A 13,859-nucleotide genomic window follows, 5' to 3' on the forward strand; every position below is an offset into this window, starting at 1 on the left:
TCATGTATATGTAAATCTGATTAGTATTATAATGAAATTAATTCAAAATAAAATACATAACTAATTATTATTTATTGGTGCTATTTATAAATTGTGATATATTCTTCTAATAAAATATGAATTGGTTGCAAATAATTTTTAAGAACATTCTCTAGATTTGTATATTTCAGGATTTAAATACGTTGTACAATCATACGTATGTACATCGACTGCCGTGTTTAAACATTTTTTACCAGAGTTGCAGAATGTACAGAATTCAGCCCTTTTCGAAATAATAGAGCGCCACTGTCGCAATTAAGCTCATACGAGTACGGTATTAAGATTTTCTAGGTGGCAGTATGCGGCTGGCGTGTGTAATTGACAATGTTCGCATGCGGATATCGCCCGGTTGAAATTTCGTTAATGCAGCATCTGCATGAAGCAATTTCAAATGTAGATTACAGAAGCGCCTGGGAATGTTATTAAAACTAACAATGGTGTCTGTAGGTACTATTAGTTTTATCGGCCACGCTTATGCGAGACGTTGACGGAACTCGATGGAAATCGAGATAGTTACTTTACTCCGCTCTACGCTATTTCATTTAAACTACATAAATTAGCTGTCTTAAGGTCAGCCAGTCAAACTTCAGTATATATCAAAGGGGTAGCGAAACAGTGAATAACACAATATTTGAAAAAAATCGGTTAGATTATTTTATTTATTAAATCTGACAAGTAAAAAATGCTTTCCACGGTTAGGTGTAAGAAATTGAATTAAGTAAAAATAACGAGCATTAAACAAACTATAATTATAAAATTAAACATTTAAAAAACATGGTATACACCCATAGATGAAGCATATCCAGCTATGATGAGCTTGATAAACTTATGTGGACATTGCATATGTTCGATATGTTACAGAAAATAATATAATATAATAAAAGAGATTGTGATTTTAATACCTCAATTTAATAATGAAACATTGAATGAAAAATTAAGTAAATTTAAACCAGTATCTTTTGAAGAAATTCACAACCTACTTTGTAAATTAAAAGAGTAACCAGTATTGATGAATTAGATGTAAATATAATTAAAGAAACTTGAAAAATACTAGGAACTGAACTACAATATTTAGTAAATAATGCAGTCTCCGAAGGAGAAATACCTGATAATTTGAAGATTGCTACTATTATACATATACCTAAAATAAAAAAATAGTAGATGGGTTGAGGAAATGAGACCAATTAAAATGGAAATAAAACTATCCACTGAGAGTTAAAAAGGATGAATAAACGATTGGAGCACTTTTCTTGGATTTCAAGAGAGCTTTCGAAACAAGAGACAGAATAAAAATGTTAAAGAAATTATAGAATATCGATTTAAGTGAAATAGTTTTAAGATACTTTATTAATTATTTAAAAAAAAAGATTATATAAATTATGCGTATTCTAAAGAGAAAAATATATTTCACGGTGTACCTCAGGGGTCTAAATTGGGACCATTGATGTTTATATTATATATTAATGATATAGTTAGTAATGTAAAAATGTATAAGAAACATCTTACTGTTATTATTTTTTTTTTAAATATATTTTTCTATTTTAAAATGGGCTGAAATTATTTTACACCACCGAGATTTTTACTAAAAATGTGAGGCATAGTAACATAAAGTTTGGGAACAATCGTTCTTGAAACTAAATTTTCAGCTCAATAATCTACGGAATATTGGTAAAAATGTATCGCTGGTTATTTAAAACAATGTTCTTGCGCATTTATGAACATTTTTATTAGCATATAAAATAAATAAAAATAGCATTTAATTCAAAAATACCATTTAATTCATACAAAACGTTTTTTAGTCAAATATTGGTCAAAATAGTTATTATTATAATATAATATGTTACCTGAAAATATTTTTAATTTAATGAAATGCAACCCGAACCGCAATATCAGTATCGATGTTGGAAGTTTGTTTCTATACTCTGATTTCATGTATAATAAAACCAAAAAAGTCTGCTTACATATATATGTTATGCAAAACGAAACAAATATTAGAGTGCTTAATTTTTAAATGCAGGGTAATAAGATCTGAGAAGTAACCAAAAATTTGAGCGTAAAGTTTTATTGATATGATGGAGTTTTACACCGCAGATAATTTAAACCTATTCCGTCATAATATAATACTTTCTTTTGGTCAAAAAAGGCATATATAGAATGACGTACTGAATTATTTATTTATTTATTTTATTAATTTATTTAGCTTAATAGCTAATCTTTACATCTAACAAATTTAGTAAACACATATAAAAATATATAAAAAATACATAACAGAAAGAAAAAATAAAAATATACAATAATAAAGTCTTAATATTATAATTTATTTCTATATGTACGAAGGTGTATTTTAATTACATTTATGAAACCCGTTATATTTTTGAAGACTATTATATAAATCAAAACCTCCGTACATAATTCCCCTAGCCGTACTCGTTTTCTTATACTTAATTATCTTTAAATTTTCTCTATTTCTAGTATTATATTTATGTACATCTTTATTTATTATTAAATACTTATTAAAATATTTTGGTAACATATTATTTTCTAACTTATATATATTAATATTATATTTCTTGAACATTCAACCATTCTAATCTATCAATCATACTTTTAAAATTAGTTAATCTATTTTTATTTAAGATTACTCTCATTGCCCTATTTTGTAATTTTTGCAACATTTGTTTATCTAATTTATTTAACATATTTAATAGTGTTGCACAATAATTAAAATGGGGCAACATTATACTATTGTAAATTATTTTTTTTGTATTTATACTTAATATATTTCTTAATCTAGATAATAAACCTATTTTTCTACTAATTTTTTTTAATATGTAATTACAATGTTCTTTAAAATTTAATTTTGTATCAACAATTACTTCTAAATATTTTATATTATCCACTATTTCTATACTAGAGTTATTTATTACTATTTTGGTACTATTATCTGACACATTTTTATAATTAATAAACATACATTTAGTTTTATTCTCATTTAATTTAAGTACATTATTCTTTAACCATATTTCTTATATACTTAATTCATTATTTAAATTATTTACAATTTCTTTAATGTTATCACCTATGCAATACATTAATGTGTCATCCGCAAATAGATGAATTTTACATTTTTTCACGTTATTAACTATATCATTAATATACAAAACAAATAACAATGGTCTCAATTTAGACCCTTGTGGTACTCCATAAGACACTAATTTTTCTTCAGAATATACATTATTTATTTTAACTTTTTGTTTTCTTTTATATAAGTAATTATTAAACCATCTTAAAACTATTGTATATCACTTATACCTATACTCTCCAATTTTTTTAACATTATTTTTCTGTCTATTGTTTCGAATGGGACACAAATTCACTGGGAGCTGACTATGCCTGTAAATTTTGTAAGAGTAACAAATACAAATGACAGCGAGGAACCCGTTTCTAATGACCGAGGGAAAATCGGGAATGTATGGAGGTCGTGTCGCATATTACAACGGGCGCAATTAAAGACCGAAGAATAATAAAAATATATTTTTTTATATAGCACAATACTTTTTTAATAATAGTAATTTTCTGTGGTAATGTATATTATTGTTTGTAAATATATTGCCTCAATTTTTAATTAACATAACTTGTACTCGAAACGCATTTATTTATTTTCATAAATATTTTTTTTGAAAAAAATATTTTATTTACACAAACACTTACAAGTGTTTGTGTAAATAAAATATTTTTATTTACACAAATTTGTATTATTTGGTTGTATAGTGTGGCAGGCTGGTGTTTCTGTGAAAAGTAAATTTAACAACCAGCACATCATAATTTTTCCTGCCTCCCTTCTTTCAAAAAAACTTTTTTTACCACAAATATTCATAATGGTGTCTGTTGCGGAGGCTTTACTTCTACACTTTTGCTACGCTACTGGTATTTATTTTTATGTTTTAAATATAAGCAACTATAAAAATTATAAAAAAATCGAATATAATTTGTACAATGTATGTAAAATGAACTGCTTATTGCAAACTACTGGCGTAGTACCTTAACTTTGGTAAATTTTGCACATAAAAAACGATTCTTGATGTAACAATAAGTAAAATGACAACCCTGATTCAAATAGTTACAACATATACGTAACATTGCGTATGTTGTTGTATTATTTTTACACTGTGTGTAAAGCACTAATAATTTATTTAATAACATCTTCTACAAGATATAATCTACCTATGCAAGAAAACTAACAACAAATTTGATCTAATAGGATAATATGAAGTATTGTTTCGCCCTTTATTCCTATTTATAATATAAAATATTTAGATAAAAAGCCATTACGAGTATAATTTGATTTTGTAATTAAATATTTACGAATAGCCAATTTTTATTTGAAGCTCTAAAATATCAACTAAGAATGTGTAATAATTATTAGTTAATCTTTTTAGTTATTATTATTTTTTAAGGCATTAGAAAAGTTTACAATCATCGAAATAAAATTCGTATTTAATATTTAATGGTAAATTAATACTTGTATTTAGAAAAATTTTCATCCATCCAATATCTATAAAAAAATAGCTTCGTTAAACTATCATCGTTAGCTAAATAGCACTTGATGGAACTCGGTCTACTCTAGTTGGCTAAATTACAGATTTTTTATGGGCTGTATATTGAGATATGAAACCCGAAAATAAATTAGTCAATATAATAAGCTCTGTCACCGGTTTTATAAAGTGTTCTATACAATAAAAAAAAATGTGTTACGCGTGACCTTACGAATTCGGCTGATTTTGATTTACTGCGTGACATTTTTTGCAATCAATCACGCGTGCACATATTACAAAAGCTAATCGGATTATCTGCAAATTACATATGGTTAGAATTAATTGGATCAGTGATTTACTATTTAACGAACAGGCATTAATAGTTAAATTACTAAAAAATGGACAGTTGGTAAAATTATCAATTGTTTAACAGTGAATAATTATTAAAGGGTTTGATTTTATAATATTTGTATGTTTTAAATTCAATGGATAGTTTTATTTTAACTGAATGTTGTCACTATAACAGATAATAAAAATATACAGTGCAATGAACATGAAATGAAATAGCTACGTAAAAATACAATAATAAAAATGACTTAATCCTTCGATAATATTGTAATAAAACTGCATCAGTTTTGGTATTGTTGGGCGGATCTATAGACTGGCAACAATGACATGGCGGTAGCGAGAGCAACAAATGGAATATGACAACCGGCGGCGCCTCGTCCGCTAATTTAATTACTATTACCTTCATCTGTATCTAATTGCTACCTAAACTCCATATCCATTTAATCTGATCTCCAAAAAATTGTCATTGACACAATCTAATTAAAAAAATATTAAGACTGTTTATAATAAATGTTTAAAAGTAACTCAGCATATATTTATAATAAACTAAATATTTAATTTATTACCATAAAATAATACTTACTGAGTTTATTTTTTAATAATTTAAAAAATATATATTATGTCTGGAATGTTTCGTTTAAAATAGAAAATTAAGGAAAGTTTACAGAACAGTGGCAAACTAGAGACTTAAGAGCCTCTGCTAAATAAATATTGCGCATATTTTGCAAAATATCTTCGGCTTTCAGTTCACAGTTTTAATCCATTCATTAAACATTGTTTGTATTGCAACTATGTACAAACAAAACATAGTTAACCAGTAGATCTTGAAGAGCAGCTGCGTATACATATGGATGTATAAAATTAGTTCACCACGCATCTTTATCTTGTGTAATATACAAGATAAAGAATATACATATACCTACAAATAATGGCAACGTCACAAATGAGCGCGGACAAAGGAGCGTGCGTCAAAAGAGCGCTGCATTATAAGCGCTGCGTCATAAGAGCGTTTACCAAAGTAGCGCTGTAACAAAATAGCGTACGTCAAATGCGCAGACAGCCATATGAGCGTTTGACAAAAGAGAGCACGTCATAAGAGCGCAAAAATAATCAAGTAATGAATATTTTAGGAATTAGGTATACAAAATGTATGTAAATTGTGAGAAATTTCAAAAAATAAAAATTCACGAGATATTATTATTTTATGTACCAGAGCGTTATGACTATTAAAATGATTAATCAATAAAAACATTATTATTTATTAATTATTACGTACCTACTCAAGTATGGCTCCCCATCCCCATATGTACGATATACATATATTTTTAATAAAATGAAACGCTGATTTTGAATTTATCATTAGATTTGTTCTGTAATGTTTCATTAAATTGACAAATAATTGTCGACTCGACTAGCAATAAATGCGTACAGGTATATTAATTATATGCGATAAATAAAATATAATATTCAATTTTCACAGCATCGCGGTTGGATTTTGGGGTCCTTCGGCTTAAGAAATTGATGGAAGGAACACGAAATTCACAAAAAAATAGTTTAATCGTAATCGCGAAAAACTTAGGTCTCTAGTAATAACATATTAAAACTAAATATCAGACTAATAAAAGAACCATAAATATTCACCAATTACTACTTTAAGTCTTATTATTGTAAACATAATTTTAATTTTAATTTTAGTATTAAAAAAAATCGTAAGTAACTCCCTTTTTGATAATTATACAATATGATTAAATTGAATTCAGGAAAAAGAGTGTTTTAACTATTTTTAGATTTTAATAATATTTTTCATATAAATAAACTTGAAATCTTCGACATTATACTTTAAATAGGTCAACAACAACAGCAAGGTGACCTTCGCGTCACTCTCGCATTAAAAAAACAAACAACTTGTATTAAAATAATTCGAATTAGAGATAAATATTTTAAAAATAGACAAAGAGGTGAATGACCTTTGTTATTTTTAATGAAGCATAACCTTGAATTGTCTGGATGCATCTAGAAATATTTAAAAAAAACACCAGTAGCTATGCGACCGCGTTCGTAAACAGTCGAATAAATTGTTTTGTTACATTTTTATCGAATAAGTGTTCTCGTTCATATTTTTTAAAAATAATATCCGTTTCGATGTTTTTAATTATAAAGTGATAGTGTAATTGAGTGTATGTGTTAGAATTAAGCAGTGTATAATTGAAATTAGTGTAGTGTGTATAATAGTGTTTATTGCATCGGCGCGGCGCGTGGCGCTGGCGTCGTTACAGACGCCGCGCCGATGCCCCCCCCGCACGACCCGTCACGCCGAAGGGCAAGGTAATGTCTTTGGAATTTTCTGTGTCTTTCGAATATATACTAGTTAACCCTTTGTGCTCGTAAGTCGACATCCGAGTGTATTCCAATTTACGTCGACAAAACTTGAAATGCATTTATTGGCTTTGTGTTGGAGCTAATTTTGCCAATTTTAATTTATTAATGGTAAAAAAACTTCCGGTAAACACATTTTAGTAATATTCAATTTTTAACTTATGCAAATAACTCAATAATAAGTTTATTGTAAAATTTTTAATCGGAATATGGTCGTTTCGCGTGGTGTTAAGACCAATAATTGACACCGATAATTTACGGTGTCAATTAAACTCATTTTTTCCTTCGAAGGGTATCTATATTTTTATCATATGGGATTATATGCTCTAATTGTGCATAATTCTTACTTAATATTGTGTGTCTGTTATCAAATAAAAACGATTGTAGTATGACGGAAAAAAAGAGCGAGATGCAAGCAGAGCTCGTTATTTCGCTCACACTATTCAAATCAGCGATTGACAACTATCGACAACTCAAATAATAATATTAATTATTTATAAATACATATATTGATTTATTTTTACAAATTATTCATATAATTAAGAATGACGATATAAGAATGTTATTACTGTGACAGTAATAGTAGTAGGAACGATATCTAACCACTTAAAACAAGATGGATTATGCTTATTTTAATCTTGAATATTATGACAATTAATTGGTATGGTGCGCCAAGTAAATATTGTTAACCTAATATAATACCTCTGCACCAAGAGATCCATTTACCCGAAACTATAAAATATATATCGCTATCACTAATTAAATAATCACTAATAAAAATCACTAATTAAAATAAATCAATTTTCTATAATTGAATGGGGATACAAATACTTTGTTGTACATTAGTGCGCCTTTTCTTCTTTCTGTTTTCCATCGCTAATGGACAGAGCACGCTCGTCGCAGATTAGCTAAATGCATTTGTGGATGCGGTCAGCAGTTGCAATTTCCTACGGATTATTGGATTATAATAAAAGTTGCAGGCTGCTAACAACTATAATTGCATTACGGCTGCACAATTGCACACCAAAAGACGTTAAAACTATCGCCGTTTGCTCGCCTCATCCGCAAGCTTGTACATAATTTGAAATAATTACGTCAAAATTAACCATGAACCCCGAAGTTACGGTCATTAAATTATGCGTGGAAATCAGACGACTGCACTGTTTTAGTAATGGTATGACAATTTAATTTAGTATGATATATACAGCTTAATTTTAAAAAAGATGTAAGAAAAGAAAGAGTAGGACTGGGAAAATGAGTACAAGGAAATATAAATATTAGAAGAAATACATGACAATTTTAACATGCATCACAAAAATAGCAATAAAAATAGCTTTCTTGCTAGTGAATGAAACGCTACCAAAAAAGCTATTACTTTAATACATAAATTAGGTTATCGTATAACGTGTTGTATAGTATAATTGAATGAATATATAACAGTTAGTTAATTTGAAACATTATTGTGTACATCTACTACATATACGTCGTTATTATTAAAACAATAATTAAATTACAACACATCACATGGCTCATGTGTTGTTATAACGTGTTTAATGTGTAAATGTAAATCTTGCAGTAAAGCAGAGCCCAGGTGCTAAGACTTCAAGATCCTTTCTATAACATTAACATGAACTTAAGCGCTTACGTTAGCAAGCGTTTGATTTGTTGACTAAGTCAGGTAAAGTTTCGAAATTAACTACTTACATTAATATTTATAAGTTCGTTTTTGCTTTGCAATATCTTGGATTTTTTATCACTCGATCAGTGAGTCAGCCCGAGGTTAATTTCATAAATTAACAGTCATGGGAATTAGCCAGGGGTGTACGAGTTCACTTCCATTTTATTAAGTGTGATTCATAATTAAAAAGGGGAGAGGTATATCACTCTCAGGTAGGTTTAGGGCGATAAGGGTAGATAGAAAACGGACTTGATTATTGAAATGTGATATTAACGAATAGTGTAATTTATAATTTATTAAATATCGATAAACCTCGTTCGTCCATCTTTATATATCATTCTTAAGAAAATTATCTAGTGGTACTGTTAAATATTTTTGTTAGATCAAACTTATTTTGTTTCTTATCGAATTTTTAATGCATAAAAAAAGTAGAGTCCACAAAGTACAATAGTTTGTATATTTCGTTGATTATTAATTGGAAGACCTAGGAACGAATTCCATATGAACCCTAATGATTTTTTTTAACATTAGTGTCTCGGAGTTCAAACATAGTGATTTTTATATATAATACTTATAATTTCAAACGATCATCACGTTCTATATGAGCTCAATATTCTATATGATCTCGTCATTACAATGACGATGAGCTCATATAGAATATTGGTATAGATTTGTGACTACCCAATGAAAATCAATATTATCAGTCAGATGAGATTCCTTTATTTATATAATTATGCTAATTAGTAGAGACAGCGTCACGCAAAGGAATAGTCGCGTCTCTTACAGTCTAAAAATAAGTAAGCTGATCAAAACTCATATTCATGTTCATTATCATTTATTTTTATGTGGAGGTTTCAAACCCCTGCATTATTTGTTATATTGAGGTGATTCTAACGACCATTTCAAACAAACGAAAACACGTTTTAAAAGTGGATCATAAATAGTATTCTGTACAACAATTGAAAAGAGATCTTGTGACCAAGTAATTGCATTAATAAATGGAAATATTTCACAGACCACCTAATACAGCTAATAACATACTCTTTGTTTGGAAGGGATGCACGCTTGACAATATATTGTGCAAAATACTATTGTTCTGCCACCCTTGATTACCGATCACTCAAATAGACCGTATCTATTTTTAAGTGCAAAAATATTTTGTGATTGTGTTCAAGAAGCGATGCTATTAATGACGCAATTAAGCCTCGAATTGTAAAATATTTAATTATTTATATGGAATTAAATGCTTTATGAGAAAACTGTCGTAGTTAAAATCATATTTACTTACAAACAAAAAATATAATGTAAATAGTAAAAAGTCATAACTCTTTAAAAAAAATTAGTTAAAAATATATAATAATAAAAATTTATTATTGTTTTATTTTTTACGAACTAATTCATTGATTTAGCGATAAAAAATTTAAGATATTGCAAATCAAAAACTAATATATATATAAATAAAATTAGTTACTAAACTTAAAAAAACAGAGGTAAAAAATGTTTTATATTATATAAATATATATATTAAAATAATGAATAACTTCTTTTCACACGTTTATATTATATACAGAAATTGTTTTAATTATTTGTTCCTTTTTTATTTACTTTTAAACTAACAGTTGCTAACTCTCATTTAATTTTATTGTGATAGCAATATTATCTATAAAAATTATGATTTGTTTTATAAAAAGATTCAGCACCCACGAAATATGAATAAATTCTCCACCAGCCGCAAAGTATTTTTAATAAATTGAGGTATAAATTTGCAACCAGGATTGAAATTTACATCAAATTACATATGAAAATTGTCGGTCGAAACTGTGGTTTTCCACATAAATAAAATATTTTAACCACCACTAATAATATTAAAATAGTGATATTATTCATCCGTTATATTTATGTTAGTCTTTGGATAGTATACATGTCACGCAGGTAGTTATCATGATACTAGATAACTAACTGCGTGACACAATATTTACAGTAGCAATCAGACAGGAAAACTCCTCTTCGGGAAAAGTACAATGAGAGTCCCGTAAGGCAGCATTCTGGACCCCATCTATGTCGTGACGCATTGTGTCCTGACGCCGATCGCAATCGAGCGACACACGGGTACACAGTGATGTGCTTACTCATATAAAATGTATGAACCGGTACTATTATGACGCATCACATCCCGTCACCACACAATGTTGTGTCTCTCCGATCGCCGTCAGGACACAATGCATGACGAGCAAGCGCGTACGGTGAGCTTCATAAGATTCTCATGTCATCTGGACGAAATACCGTTACACGAAAGAGCATGCTTTATCTCTTTCTTCGTTGCATGCGACACCACTCCCATTTTTATTTCTAGGGGATCGGCGTCAGTTCCGGATTGTTAAATGAATAAATTTGATTAACCTACAATACCACTAACTTCATTCTATAATTTTACTACTTATGTATCTAATTTTTTTTAATTTTGTGCGGAATTTCAACGATATATTTAATAAATATAATTATTATAGTCATTATTAAATGTATTCCTACTATTTTTGTTTCCAAAAGCAATAAAATATTTATATTTATTATAAGAAAAGAGCATTATTATATAATAAAAATAAAATGGTAAATATTTCTTTAAAAGCGCAGAGTAACACCCCCACGGTGTATGGCTGAGAGGCAAATAGTAGTGGATTCTAATTAGAATGTAACGGTAAACCGTCGAGCTCGATAGGGAATCTTATGATGCGTACGGTGAGATACTTTAAAGGCGTGCGTTCTGCGCGCCCTTATCTCTCACTCACTCTCGTCACTTAACACGCGAGCGACCGAAAGGTAAAGTATCTCACCTACGCACCTGGTCACGACACACAGATCTACAGTGATGCGCTTCTACCCATATAAAATGTATGAAACCAATACCATTCCGACGCGTCACGCCACTACACGATGTTGTGTCTCTGCCTTTTTTTATTCACGACATTCCTATATGCGGATGACCCAGAAATATTTAAGTATACGTGCTCACTGAGCAGTAAAATAATTACCAGAAGGCTGAAAAATCGCTCGCGACAACTGCTCGATTACAACAGCAAATAGAAGATTTTAATAAACGACCCCAAAACTTAGAGAATAACTGTCTGAGAAGTTTAATAATCTGCACCCCGGCAATTACTGCTGGGACACCTGTAAATCTCCGGAGAAAATATGAATCGCTGGTCGTTAGCTCCCGAACATTTCTTATAAAACATAGGTTTTAATAGCAACGTTATTTGTAAATAAATGTTAATTAGCTATAGGTTTTTTGATTCTTTCGAGTTAAGTGTAATTTGAAAAATATATGCATATAAAAATATATTTATAAACAAGGTTTTATTAAATTTTATTTTTAAATACAAGTAAATTAAAATTAACTAATATCTATATTTATATATATATATTCATAATTATAAATTAAGGTAATTTTGATTAAGCGTACTTAATATTAGAAAAGTAGATTTGTTGTAAAAACTATATGGAAAAATATGAAAAATAAAGAGCTTGTAATAATAATTTAAAATTAAAAGTTTGTTATACATAAAGGGATTGTTAAATACAAAGTGATCCACTTTCAATCAGTCAAAAATAAACCGCAATCAAAATAGAACGACTACGTTATTAAAGGCAAACATAATGATTTAAAATGCATCCGTTGACCAGTCTAATCTATTTTTAAAATTCAGGTATTTGCAGTCGAATTTAATTACAATACAGAACTGTTTTAATTAACAGGATTGCATTTATATAGCTATGGATATAATACTAATATACATAAAACACAAGTGGAAGTAATCAACTATTCCTTAATTTACAGACCACTTAAAGTGGAGTCCAGCGCTTGAATTCAACGTTTTGGTTTACTTAGTTAAAGGGTAGCTCTTGCAAACACCAACTTCACACTTATATTTATCTCCATTAAATATGTAACGTTTTCAATGCAACACAGTGAGAATTTAAAGCATTTTAAGTTTAATAACAATCATTATTAAGTAACCACTGTGTCAAATTTAAATCTGTTAAAATGTATTTCGATGGAAATTAAGCTAACATTGCGAACGTAATTTATAATCACTTAAAGCAAAATAGATTATTAATAGTTCATATAGTTTTGCGTTTTATAAAAACGCAAAATTGTATCTTATATAATATTTGATCATACAAAAAATATATTACCATCCTAATGCTACAATAATTCAAAATAATAGGTACAAAACGATAGAGGAAATAGCAATTTTCATTAATAATTTAACTTTACAATTTGTCTTATTTTTTGTGTAATAAAATAGTACGAGTTATTATTTTCGACCATTGTGATGCATTGGGGTAAGCTGTTTGGTCACGATGGTATTAATTTAATTTAATTAAATAAATATCATGTGAGCAATTGTGCGATTATTTGTTTCGATTTATATTGTATATTGTGACACGACTGTGTTTTTGTACAATATGATAGAGCTACAAAAAAACCTTCATTTATTTCCTAGCTATTTTTTTGTAATTTTCTCCTTGCGACATAAAATATCTAATATTTAATAATATGTACATTTTATCCACGATACTGCATATATCTGAAATATTTTTCCATAACCAAATGTGTTTTTTACTACTTGTGTACATTTATAAATGTATGTATATAAACATAGATAGATCGTAAAAGAAAGGCGATTGCATATTCTCAGGGCCGTTATAAAAGTGACTCGAATGAGGGTAAAATTTAGGGGTTATAAACTTCAGGGCCTGAAAACGATAGCGAATATATATTGAATTAGAAAGGTTTATTACCACAAAAATAATGGCGATTAAAATAAATAACCTCTATATAAAATATAAAATCTACTTTAAAATCTTGCATTGTGTCAGGG

This window comes from Plectrocnemia conspersa, unplaced genomic scaffold (assembly GCF_051122295.1).
Source record: "Plectrocnemia conspersa isolate PC_06_02 unplaced genomic scaffold, ASM5112229v1 ptg000006l, whole genome shotgun sequence".
Lineage (NCBI taxonomy): Eukaryota > Metazoa > Arthropoda > Insecta > Trichoptera > Polycentropodidae > Plectrocnemia > Plectrocnemia conspersa.